The following is a 13,808-nucleotide window of genomic DNA, read 5'->3' as shown; positions in this document are numbered from 1 at the left end:
GATTATTTTCTTTTCAAAAGGTTCAAGGAACCAAAAAAGAGTAATTCTTTATGAAGACATAAAGAATACTGTATTGTGACCCAGCCGGCATGGCTCAGTGATTGAGCACTGATCTATGAACCAGGAGGTCACAGTTCAATTATCAGTCAGGGCACATGCCGGGGTTGTGGGCTTGATCCCCATTGTGGGGCATGCAGGAGGCAGCCAATCAATGATTCTCTCATCATCGATGTTTCTATCACTCTCCTCCCTTCCTCTCTGAAACCAATAAAGATATATTTTTTAAAAAGAATACTGTATTGTGAATAAATATTTGAAGAACTACTTTTAATGTTCCACTTTCCTTTCTTCCAGCACCAAGTTTAACTTACTGCTTCTGGCAAAACCAAACTATAATTAAAGAAAATTCAGTTACATTGTCTCATTTAGAAAGACTATAATCTGAGCAACTTTATGATATAAGGGGAAAAGTTAATAAAATATACAGTAGTTGAAAATTGACTTCTTAAAAAAAATGAATAAAAGAAAGTTGATTTGTTTGAATCAACTTGATATCTAAGAATACATAGATTTGCCCTGGCCAATTGCTCAATGGTTAGAGTGGACCAAAGGGTCTCGGGTTTGATTCCCAATCAAGGGCATGTGCTTTGACCAGGCTCATGGGAGGCAATCAATTGATGATGTTTCTCTCTCTTTCTCTCTCTCTCTCTCTCCCCTCCTCCTCCCTCCTTTCCACTCTGTCTGAAAATCAATGGAAAAAATATCCTTGGGTGAGGATTAAAAGAAAAAAAATACATAGACTTTATCATCTTTCTGTATCCTGCAAAATGGATTCATTAAAATTTTTTTATCCCTTTCTGTAAATAGCTACCATAAAAAATTCCAGACTTAGAATAAATCCTGAAAATGTCTCAATGTTATTGATTATATGCCATCAAAGGATAGAAAAATTCAAATATGCTGACAAATGTACAATATACAGCTGGAAAAAAACTAGGTCAGAGAGCCAGAAAAACTGTATCTATTTTTAACAAACTCTGAAAATAGTCTATTGAACGTATCAATTAATATATCTCATCTATAATGAAAGCACAAAGCCTAGAATAAGGGAAATTAATGAGGTTAATAAATATTTCATATAAGTTCTAATTGCTATGGATACTTTGAAATCTTATTCAATGGCCTTGAAAGAATAGTCTTAAAAGGGATGCACGGCAACTAGTGACCACACGGAATACATATTTAGTAGTAGAGGCAGAGGATGCAATCACATGCACTCTGATACCTGGCTTCTTCCCAAGCATTTTAATTTTTATCTTCGGCTAGCCCTAGTCTATTGATTGCTTCCATATTGGTGTCTCACAACTATAAGAAACAAAAAGGAAAGAGAAATTCACACTAGAATATCCTATTCAGCACCATTTGAGAAGTGTGTCCTAGCCTAATCACTATTCTCAATCCTTCCAAATTAAAACTATTCTATATTTCAGATCTTTCCCTTTTGTTTCCTATAAGCAAGGTCTCAGAAGTATGTTCAAAATATTTTGTTTGTATCCTTACCTTAAACCACATTAAAAAACTGACCCAAAATTGATTAAAGACCTAAACATAGGACCTGAAACTACAAAACTCCTAGAAGAAAAGATAGAGGTAAAGCTTTATGACACTGGATTTAGCAAAGATATGACACCAAAAGCATAGGTAACAAAATCAAGAATAGACAAATGGGATTATATCAAATTAAAACTTCACATCAAAGGACATAATCAACAAAGTGCAAATGGGAAAAAAATACTTGTAAATAGTATATCTGATAAGGGGTTTATCCAGAATCCTATATAATAAAAGCCTAATATGCAAATTGTCCCCTCGCCCGGGAGTTCAAACAGGAGTCTGACTGCTCACTGACCACCAGGAGGCAGAGCGGAACATAGCACGTGTTGGTGACGCGGAGCTGGCAGCGGGCAGCTGTGGAGGTACTGCCGGCCCCGATGGGCCCCGACGAGAGCGGGACCATGGAGCAGGTGAGTGGGCAGTGCCAAGCCAAGGCGGGTGCGAGCAAGGGGCCCAATCACCCCACAGACAGCAACCAGCGGCGGCGAGCAGGGCTGTGGCCAGGCTCCCAGGTGCTGAGGGAGCCGGGCGGGGTCCCAACCCCAACCAATCACCCCGCAGACGGCGACCAGTGGCCGGCAGGCCCTGATCGCCCAATTGGGACCATGCCCCAGGCTGGGACGGGGAACTGGGGGTGGGTGGTGGCAACCAACCTCCCACAGCACCCAGGTGGAGGGGCTGCGACCTCTCGCCGGCTATCTGGGAGCAGGCGTGACAGGGACGGAGGTGCGGTGAGAATGCAGGTTGTCCGCCCCGAGCTCACTCTCATTCCCCCTGCTACCCTCCTTTGGGACACCAGGGCTCGCAAGCCGGGGAAGCCCCCGCGCTCATGTGCCAGGCACCTGCAAGGAGCCCACCCTAAACCCGCACGGCCTCTTCTGGGTGAGCCGGGCCACAGCCGCTGGAACCGCAGGGTCCAGTTGGGCTCCCCAAGGGTTTGTGCAGGAGCCAGTCTGTGAGGCTAGCTGGGAGAGAGCGTGCTGCCCACCTGCCTTCCGTGCAGCGCCACTGGACAGCCCAGAGGCCCACGCTGAGCCCCGGCCCACAGCATCCGGCTGCGCTCACCACATCTCTGCGTGGGGACTCGGGCGCCATGACTCAGGTAGGGGGCGGGGGGTGCATGGGAGCCCTGGGGCCCAGGTGCTGCCCAGGGTCCAGAGGTCAGCTGGGACCTGCCCTTCCGTGCCAGACACTTGTGCTTCGATCACCGGCCTGGCCTAGGGACCGCATCTGTGCACAAATTTCATGCACCGGGCCTCTAGTATATAAATAACTCCTATGAATCAACAACAAAAATCAAATAACCCAATTTCAAAATATGCCAACTGAGACATTCTCCAAAGATGATCTATAAATGGCCCACAACCATAATGAAAAGATGTTCAACATCACTAATCGTCAGATAAATGCAAATCTGATACAATGAGATATCATCTCAAACCTGTTAGGATGGCAACTTTAAAGAAAAACAACAACAGGAAATAACAAGTGTTTGTAAGAATGTAGAGAAATTGGAACCCTTATGCACTGTTAGTGAGATTGTAAAATATGCAGCTGCTATGGACAACAATATAGAGGTTCTCAAGAAATTTAATAAAAGAACTACAAAAAGAAAAAAAGAGAAAAAAAAAGAAAGAAAAAAAAAGAAAAAAAAAAGAACTACAATATGATCCAGCAAAAGCACTTCTCAGTATATAATGGAAAGAATTCCAAGCAGGTTCCCAAAGAGATTCCCACACCTATGTTCACAGCAGCACTATTCATAATAGCCATGAGGTGGAAGCAATCCAAATGCTCATCTAGAGATGAATGGATAAACAAAATGTATATTCCAATGTATAAATACAATGGAATATTATTCAGCCTTACAAAGGAAAGAAATCCTGTCACATGCTACAACATAGATAAACCTTGAGGCCATCACACTAAGTGAAATAGCCAGACATAAAAAGACAAATACTGTATCATTTCACTTATATGAAGTATCTAAATTAATCAAATCCATAGAAATAGAAAGTAGAATGGTGGTTATCAGGGACTAAGGGGAAGAAGAAATGGGGGTTGTTGTTTAATAGATACAGAATTTCAGTTTTGCAAGATGAGAAAGTTCTGGAGATCTGTTGCACAGCAATGTGAATATACTTAATACCACTGAGATATATACGTAAAAATAGTGAAGATGGTAAATTCTATGTTACATGCTTTTTACCACAACAAAAAGAACCTGGAGCAGTGAAAAATATTTTTCTGTTAAATTATTTTGACAAGATTCTTTTTATTTTAACCACTGACACTTTAGCACCTGTACTGAGATATGCTATAAGTATAAAATATAACCAGATTTCAAATACTTAATATGAAAAAGTCAAATATCTTATTAATACTTTTATACTGACTACCTGTTAATACAGCTTTAATAAACTGCTTTAAATATAAATATTAAATTTAAAAATATTTTTGTTATGCTTCAAGAACAGTAACTTGAGGGTAATGCAAGGTCAAAGGACTTATAGACTAGTATGAAAAAGCCAGTGAGGAGAAAGGGATTAAATACAGAAGGGAGTTAATTAATGAAGCCTCTCCTGAAAGAGACTTTGAAGGATGAGATCAAGGGCACATGTGGAATAGCTAGACTTCAACAGATCTGAAACTGATAATAGGTAAGTTAAGGAGGGGAGGGACAGAAATCTGAGAAATCAAACCAGATCATGAAGCGACTAGATTACCTACAGACTATACAAAAAATCTGGGTTGGATAAAAGGGTCTGTAAATGATGAAGGTTTGGAATAATCTATGAGTGATAAAGAACAAAATCCTTATTAGGCCCAAAAAGGCCTTGTCTACCTCCCTGGCCAATCTCTCCCAGCTCTCTCCCACCAGCTTCTCACCCTCCCTCAAAGTGCCATCCGCTTCTGACTGCTTCCTCTGAGGAGGGTTTACCTGTTCAACACCTCCTCAGCCAGACAGATCTGTTCAAACACAACTTCCTCAGGGAAGGCCTCAGTGACACCCTGCTCCGTGGACAACACCCTATGCCAGCACTGTTAACAGAAATAGAATGTGGCCACATGTCATTTTAATCGTTCTAATAGCCATATTTTAAAAAATATATTTTTACTGATTTCAGAGAGGAAGAAAGAGGGAGAGAGACAGAAACATCAATGATGAGAGAGAATCATTGATCAGATGCCTCCTGCATGCCCCACACTGGGGATCAAGACCGCAACCCGAGTAGGTGCCCTGGCTGGATTGAACTATGACCTTTTGGCTCATAGGTCAATGCTCAACTACTGAGTCACGCTGGCCAGGCTAGTAGTCATATTTTAAAAAAATAAAACTACTGGATTATTTTTAACGTTTTATTTTACCTAATATATCCAGAATATTATCACTTCATATATAAAAACTAGAGGCCTGGTGCACGAAATTCGTGCATGAGGTGGGGAATCCCTCAGCCTAGCCTGCAACCTCTCACAACCTGGGACCCCCTGGGGGATGTCCAACTCCAGGGATTGGGCCTAAACCAGCAGTCAGACATCCCTCTCACAATCCGGGACCTCTGGCTCCTAACCGCTCACCTGCCTGCCTGCCTGATCACGCCTAACCACTCTGCCTGCCTGCCTCATCACCCCTAACCACTTGCCTGCCTGCCTGCCTGATTGCCCCTTAACCACTCTGACTGCCTGCCTGATTGCCCCTAACCACTCGCCAGCCTGCCTGATCACCTCTAACCACTCTGCCTTCCTGCCTGATTGCCCCAACCACTCTGCCTGCCTGCCTGATCGCCCCTAAGCACCTTGCTTGCCTGCCTGCCTAATCGCCCCTAACCACTCTGCCTGCCTGCCTGATTGCCCCTAACTGCCTCTGCCTCAGCCCCTACTGCCCTGTCTTCGTCTGGAAGGACGTCTGGAACGATGTCCTGAAGGTGATTCGGCTGTCTGGTCTAATTAGCATATTATGCTTTTATTATTATAGATTATTGAGATATTTTACCTTTTGGGGATATAAAGTCTACAAAATTTGGTGTGTATTTTACACTTACAGCACACCTCAGTTGGGATGAGACACATTTCAATAGACACATGTGCTAGTGACTAGTACTGGACAACATTGTCCCATACTATTGCTTCAAAGCACTTACCATGTTTTGTAACTATACTAGTAATGTGTGCTAATATTTGATGAATGTCTATCTCCTCTAGATTGTAAGTTCTATAAGGACACTCCAGTATTCTTAGCACTAGCTGACTGAGGGGAATGGGGGAATGGTTGGTTGTTTGAGAGCCAATTATCTACATTAAGTGTCTGGCCTTTTTTTTAAAAAAAAAAATATGTTTTTACTGATGTCAGAGATAGAGGAAGGGAGAGGGAGAGAGAAACACCTATGAGAGAGAGTAACATGGATCAGCTGCCTCCTCCATGCCCCCAACTAGGGAGAGAGCCCATAATCCGTCATGTCCCCTGACCTGGTGACCTCTCAGTGCATTCGAAGACGTTCAACCCACTGAACCACACTGGCCAGGGCGAAGGTCTGGCCTTTTAATGGTGCTACCAAAGCACCTCAGGGAAAGAAGCAGGAGAAGCAGAGTTAATCAGGGATGTTTTCTGGCAGGCACAGCACAAAAACAAGTTCAAGAGAGGCAAAGGTACCAGTGAAAGTGCTTAACAAAGAATTCAAATTGGACAGGGAATAACTCAAGGCCAATAAATGTAAATGCAACAGGTTAACAGGAAGTGGGGATGCAATAAAGGACTGGCAAGATGTCTTTGTCAAAAGGAAGGGTGTTGTAATATAAAGTGTGGGTGTGAGGGAGCTAGAAGGACAGGAGGATGTGGTCACAGGGCAGGATATACAAATTTAACATTTCTATTGTGGAAAATTTTGGGGAATGTTAAAATACAGCAGAAGTGAAGGTCACTGGAGTTGAAGAGCTAAGGTACTAGAAATCAAGTGTATTAGTCACCCTACTGCAAATGCTTAACTCTTTGACTGAACGTTTTTAAGATTTCAAGTTCCACAAGGGCAGAGACGATCTTTTGTGTTCCACATAGCCCAGGGTTGACCACATCATGGATGCTTAGGTATTCCATGAATATAAGTACATTGAAAATCAAAGTTCAAACATTAAAATCATGTGGAAGTGGTAATGGTCACAATACAATAAAGAAATAATGTATAAGTGAAGGACTCCAATTTATTGTTCAATAGTTATTTATACAGTTTAATTGAACAGAATTAAGAATTCTGATAAAGGATTAATTTTTCAGATTGGTTGCCTAATCCCAATTTGGGGGAAGGAAGTAGGTGATAGGGGTATTAATATTTCCTAGACTTGCTTTACTTTTAACTAAAAATAAAATAATGGCTAATAGGTCCTTTGGAAGCTTTATTATAGCCAAGCACACTTTGTTTTACATAGGTCCTCATAACTTGGTTATAACATTTTTTGCAGTGGCCCCTATTACACATTTTACGGCAATTTGTTTTTTTGTTTGTTTTTAAATAATTCTTTATTGTTGAAAGTATTACATATGTCTCCTTTTTCCCCCCATTGACTCCCTCCAGCCTGCCTCTGTTTCCTGCCCCAGGACCTCACTGCCCCATTGTCTGTGTCCATGGGCCACACATATCTACATACACAAAAGACAAGCGACTGGAATGCCGGAACGACTGGAACGACCAGTAGCTTTGACGCGCACTGCTGCCGGACAACCGGCTGAATGGGTGGCGGCTCCCCCCTCCCCGGCCCCCTTCCCAAATCGGGGACCAGGCCGGCCAACCTCCCACGGCCCCTCCCCCTGGCCAGCCCCGCCCCTGATCGGCCCCCATTGCGGGACTGGCCAGACCCCACCCATGCACGAATTCATGCACTGGGCCTCTAGTATGCATATAAGGTCCTTGGTTGATTACCTCCCACCCATCCACCCTCCCCCACCTTCCCTCCCAGATTCCCCACCCTGTTCCATGCTTCCACATCGATCCATTTCTGGATCCACTCCGTTCATCAGTTTATTTTGTTACTTCAATTTCATGTGAGTGAGATCATGTGATACTTGTCTTTCTCTGACTGACTTATTTCACTTAGCATGATACTCTCCAGGTCTCTCCATGCTGTCTCAAAGGGTAAGAGATTCTTCTTTTGTATTGCTGCATAGTACTCCATGGTATAAATGTACCACAGCTTTTTTATCCACTCACCTACTGATGGGCACTTGGGCTGTTTCCAGATCTTAGCTATTGTAAATAGCACTGCTATAAACATAGGGGTGCATACATTCTTTCTGATTTATATTTCAGGTTTCTTAGGATATATTCCTAGAAGTGGGATCACTGGGTCAAATGGCAGTTCCATATTTAATTTTTTTTTTTAGGAAACTCTATATTGTTTTCCATACTGGCTGCACCAGTCTGCATTCCCACCAGCAGTGTACTAGGGTTTCCAAGGCAATTTGTTATTTAAAAGAACTCAGATTATCATTTTAATAAAGACAAAAATTAAAATTCCATTTGTTTTACATATGAAAGTGGTATGTTTTTAAGTAGATAACACTGTTTACAGTATACTTATACATATAAGCATATATGTATATTACATATAGTAGTATACTTATATATATTGTATATACTTATACTTTTACTATTGCCTATTTTCTGCATTTGTTTCTATTCTCATTTCTCCTACCCAGTCTAATTTTGAGAAAAAATCATTTTTCCATTACATAATTTTTCCACTGATGGATTCTTATTGCCAGAAGTAATAGTCCTAAGTCTCGAGCCTGGAAAGATATAGGTGTGAAGTATGCTTAACCCTCTCTGCCCACAACACTTCTGCTCCTTTCTTTTCAGCTTTTCTTATCAAGACACCAGAGACCCCACTCTGGAGATTTACTAATACCCAAGAGAGGACAAACTTATGACACAGCTATTGTCACTTCAACTCTGCAGGAAGCAAATTCCCTAAACAAGTCTGTTTCTCCCTATCACACTAATACATACATACGTATCTATGTGCACAAATATATCATACATAGGTATACACTTTTGTTTTCAACCAACACAGCTTCCTAAGTAGTATGGAACCTATAAAATGTGACCTTTGATTCTTCTAGAAACCTTATTGGATTGTGATATGGGAAGGTGGGCCTGGAGTGAACTTTTGCCCCATATGCAAAGAAAAGTTAAATGTCTCTGCATTTAAAAAAAAAAAAAAAAGGATTTTTGGGGGGCAATCAGAAAGGAGAGAAAGAAGAAGGGAGAAAGGCACAGAACCAATCAGATTATATGAGCCTGGAGTTCCCCTGTGATGGTGGCCAAATGGACCTTAAAGATTTTAGAGATGCCTAATATTCAAAATCAACACTCCTGGTATTGCTATAGCATAAACCACTTCTCTGACTCCCTTTTCCCCAAATCTTCCAGAAAGCATACCAAACCCACAAAGGCTTTATTTTTTTTCTTTCCATTCTTTCCTAGATCCTGTTGGATACATCTATCCAACAACTTCATCACAGACACCTCAACCACCCATTAGCAGCTGACTGGGTTGGTCCAAAACTAATTTATCTTCCCTTCCCCACTCCTACCACCAATTGTTTTTAACTGCTCCTTCTCATATCTTCTAACATTCCATTAGCTCACTAATGTCGTCATCACTAAAGAAACAACTAATATTTATTGAGCTCTTGTAATGTACTAGGTACTCTGCCAAGGGCATTACATGCATAATTTCATTTGATCTTCAAAACCTACTAGACAGGTACTATGATCATTTCTGAAACATTAGGAAACCAACACTCAGTCAGGATGGTAATTCTGAGGGTAACAGAATTTAACCCTTGTTCTGATTCCACAGCAAACTTAACCAGTACACTCCAATGCCTCCACTCAAAAAACCTAGAAGCCATCCCTCTCTCATTAATCATATCCAGTCACTTACCTAATCCAACCAATATACCTCCAAAAGACACATCATTTGTACTTCCACTGCCTGCACACAGAATAACAACTCACATTTACCAGCATGTGCCAAGCATTATTCTAAGTAATATACATGTTTTTCCAAGCTTCATCCCCCAAACCCTATGAAATGAAGAACCTAAGGAAAAAAAAGAGGTTACTAGAGCAGGGGTCCTCAAACTTTTTAAAGAGGGGGCCAGTTCACTGTCCCTCAGACCGTTGGAGGGCCGGACTATAGTTTAAAAAAAACTATGAACAAATTCCTATGCACACTGCACATATCTTATTTTGAAGTAAAAAAACAAAACGGCAAAAACACCCGCATGTGGCCCGCGGGCCATAGTTTGAGGACGCCTGTACTAGAGAGTGACACAGCCAGATTCAAAACAAGACAATGTGAATCGAGAAGCCCTGAGCACTTACCACCTATAGTGTAACAGCTCCTATTTTGTCTCCTTAACCCCCATCTGGACCTCACTATTCTCCACTGCTGCAGATACCTTTCTGGAACACAAATGTCATCATGACATTCTCCTGATTAAAGTCCAATTTTCTTAATTTGGCAGACAAAATCCTTCATGTTTCTGTTCAATTCAGTTCAATAAATATTTGAGTGTCTGCTGTGAGCAAGACAAAGCGCTCTGAAATGAGTAATACACCAGCCCCTGACTACCACACCAACCCCAGACACTGTGTGCTCCTGCCAGATTAACCACATGCAGATCTCATCGTGCAATACCCTATACCCTATATGTTAGTCTCTCTGCTTAGAATGTCCCTGGCAAAATTCCACACCAATCTGAAGTACGATTTTGACTATGTGTGGCCTTTCCCTAACAAACTCCAGGCAGAAATGCTTCCTCTTAAGTTCCCACAGCGCTATGCTCAAATTACTTTCAGGCAGCCAGTGGAATAGAGGTATGGATCAGCTTCCAAATGAGACTTCAGCAACTCAGGGCAAAAGCTGACTCCTGCCATCAATGCCTGGCATGCAGTAGGCACTCTACCATTTGCTGAATGAATAAATAATGAAAAATATTTAACTTGATGAGGAAAGGAGAGGAACAAGATACAGAATTAGGAATGTTAACACACAAGTGGGCCAAATTAAAAGTAGTATGATTTTACTTTTGTGCTGATTTGGCCTACATTTTATCCCTATGGAAAAACTCACATGTGTGACTTGGACAAACTTAAAAGGCAAAACTTTGCCCTAGCTCCGTGGACGGCAAACTGCGGCTCGCGAGCCACATGCGGCTCTTTGGCCCCTTGAGTGTGGCTCGTCCACAAAATACCACGGCCTGGGCGAGTCTATTTTGAAGAAGTGGCGTTAGAAGAAGTTTACGTTTAAAAAATTTGGCTCTCCAAAGAAATTTCAATCGTTGTACTGTTGCTATTTGGCTCTGTTGACTAATGAGTTTGCCGACCACTGTCCTAGCTGGTTTGGCTCAGTGGATAGAGCGTCAGCCTGTGGATTAAAGGGTCTCAGGTTTGATTCCAGCCAAGGGCACAAGCCTGGGTTTCGGGCTTGATTCCCCCCCACCCCAGTGGGAGACAGTGCAGGAGACGGCCAATCAATGAATCTCTCTCATCGTTGATGTTTCTATCTCTCTCCCTTCCTCTCTGAAATCAATTTAAAAAAATAAAAAGGCAAAACTTTGTTATTCATTGCATAACAAAGCTTTGACAGGCCAAAAAGGATACTAGCTCAAAGTCCATTTTTGAAAGGGGCATGGAGATAGGAATCAAATTAATTAAAGTAAATAAAATTGAACTACTGAGGTCCAACTTAGTGCTGTGTCACAGTACATTCAAGAAAAAAATAAAAACCAAAGTCTGTCCTGGAAATGAAAGCCAGTTTACAAATAAGTACTACTCGGCAAGAACGGGAAATTTTAAAGTGCAGGCAGTTCCCCTATACCAGAGCTCATCATTGCTTTTCACTCAACCTCATTTCTGGTTTCTGTGACTTAAAAAGAAACATCTATACAGTTAAGCCCAGTCCATGCAAGAGTGTACAGTAGCTCCTGGCAGATATGATGTCTTGATTCATAGCATTATTTGTTAACTGAAATACCAGCAGAAACAGTACACATAAGTCGAAAGTCCTTAGCCAAAACAGGGCATAAAGCTTTGCAGAGTGAGCGATGTATTTCCTGAAAGGTGCTTTGTGTGCAACTGCTTCCAAACCAAGCTCCATATTTTGAAATCCCCTTCTCCTGGTGTAGAAGATGTTAAATCTCTCTACCACCTTCTCCTGCCTAAAGAGTAAGGTGACAGAATGGCTACTATCAACAGATTAATGAATGACAAGTGCTGGCAGGATGTGGAGAAAAGGGAACCCTAGTGCACTGCTGGTGGGAATGCAGACTGGTGCAGCCACTGTGGAGAACAGTATGGAGTTTCCTCAAAAAACTAAAAATGGAACTGCATTTGACCCAGTGATCCCACTTCTGGGAATATTTCCTAAGAAACCCAAAACACCAATCAGAAAGAATATATGCACCCCTATGTTCATAGCAGCACAATTTACAATCTGGAAAGAGCCCAAGTGCCCATCAGCAGATGAGTGGATAAAAAAGCTGTGGTACATTTACACCATGGAATACTATGCAGCTGTAAAAAAAACCACACACACACAAAAAGGGGGGATCTCTTACCCTTTGAGACAGCATGGAGGGGGACTGGAGAGCATTATGCTAAGAAAAATAACCCAGTCAGAGAAAGACAAGTATCACAGGATCTCACTCACATGTGGTTTCTCATGAACAAAATAAACTGATTGAACAAAACAGATCCAGAGACACAGAAGCATGGAACCGACTGAGGATTCTGAGGGAAGAGGGGAGGACTGGAAGAAATTAACCAAAGAACTTAGATGCATATATGCATAACCCATGGACACAGACAACAGTGTGATGAAGGCCTGGAGGGGGGGCGATGAGGGGTGGAGGGGGTTAATGGGGGGAAGTGGGGGACATCTGTAATACTTTCAACAATCAAGTTTGTGGTTTTCTTTTGTTTTTTAAGAAAAAAGAATAAGGTGAGATTTACAGGCAACAGGCTGGGATGGAGGATATGGTCTCTTCCCATTCCTTTCCAGGTGACAAGACCCAATGTAAGGCGGCTAGTGCCACTCTTACTCATGAAAACATACACGCGGGAACCAAGATCCACCCCCATCTCTCCCCTCCCTAAAAAAGCAAAGGGCGCAAAGATCAGCAACACCGCCGCCAGAACCACCAAACGGTCACAGTCGGGGGCCGCCCGCCTCTCCCAGGCGCCTGCCGGGCGGCGGGCACTGGGCGCAGGGCAGCTGGTCCCTCCCGCCCCGGACAGGCGCGGCCAGCCCCACAGGGTCCACGTTCCTCCGCAGCCGGGACCAGACAGACGGGGAGCGGTGGAGGACCGCCGCGGCGCCGCTCCGGCCGCCTCCCAGGCGCAGCGGCGCCCCAACACCCCACCGACGCCCGCACCTGAGGCGGCAGCCCGGGACGCGGCGGGAGTGCGCGGAGCGACGCGGTCCAGACAAAGTTACTCACTGGGAAAGCGCGGCTGTCCGGGGCGCGCACCGGCTCCGGGCGCCGCAGCCCAGCGCCCGCTTCGCTCTCCTGGGCCCGCTGACGGAGCCGGGAGCGAGGCGGCCTCCGCTCGGCCGGGAACCGCCGCCGCCACCGCCGCCGCGGCCGCTGCAGATTTCCTGGCAAGAAGCAAACTCTGGCTAAGACTTCACTTCTCAACCGCCCCTGCTGCCTTCCCGGGGGGGAAACGCCAGGGCCCAGCCGCCCAACCCGACACGCACCTGGACCAATTGGCAGCAGAGCAGGGCGGGAGGGGGCGGGACAGAGAGAGGATCCGCCTATCCGAGGACTCGGGGGGCGGGCCAGGCCAGAGCCGTCACTCCCTAGTTAGAGTGAGCCCACTCCGCCCCGCGCCGCCTACCGCCCCCGCCCGCTCTCGCCGGGGTTCTCCGGATCACCGCGCTGAGACCGGCTCTGGAAGTGTCTCTGCGCTCTCGGCCGAGGCCGCGAGGGGCACTGGGTAGCGCGGGGAGGCCGTGAAGATCTAGGGGAATTCAGGAAGAACAGGTGGCACAGGGAAGCAGAAATGTAGGTGTGCTGGGCGAAAGGACAGCTGGGCGGGGTGGTAGGGACCGGGGTTGGCCGGAAGGAGGAGGGCGAGGGGAGCGGGAGAGCGAGGAAGGGAAGACTGTTAGCGAAGAGTAACTGGGGGGAC

At 44.3% G+C, this 13,808-nt stretch overlaps 1 protein-coding gene across 2 annotated transcripts in view; it reads right to left on the bottom strand.

Annotated features, from left to right (window-relative positions):
• The window catches only part of LNX2 (ligand of numb-protein X 2), a 76,995-nt gene extending 63,640 nt beyond the window's left edge, over positions 1 to 13,355 (bottom strand). Inside the window, exon 1 of one of the 2 annotated variants that reach the window (XM_008153377.3) lies at positions 13,115 to 13,355. The gene's annotated coding sequence lies outside the window, so the exon portion shown is untranslated. The remainder of the gene's footprint in view (positions 1 to 13,114) is intronic. The other variant, XM_054718738.1, reaches the window with a different exon arrangement.
• Between the last annotated feature and the right edge of the window lie 453 nt (positions 13,356 to 13,808).

Source organism: Eptesicus fuscus, chromosome 7, assembly GCF_027574615.1.
Source record: "Eptesicus fuscus isolate TK198812 chromosome 7, DD_ASM_mEF_20220401, whole genome shotgun sequence".
In the NCBI taxonomy this organism is placed as follows: Eukaryota; Metazoa; Chordata; class Mammalia; order Chiroptera; family Vespertilionidae; genus Eptesicus; species Eptesicus fuscus.
The sequence above is the reverse complement of the archived record's forward strand: the minus strand, read 5'-3'. Positions and strand labels throughout refer to the sequence as shown.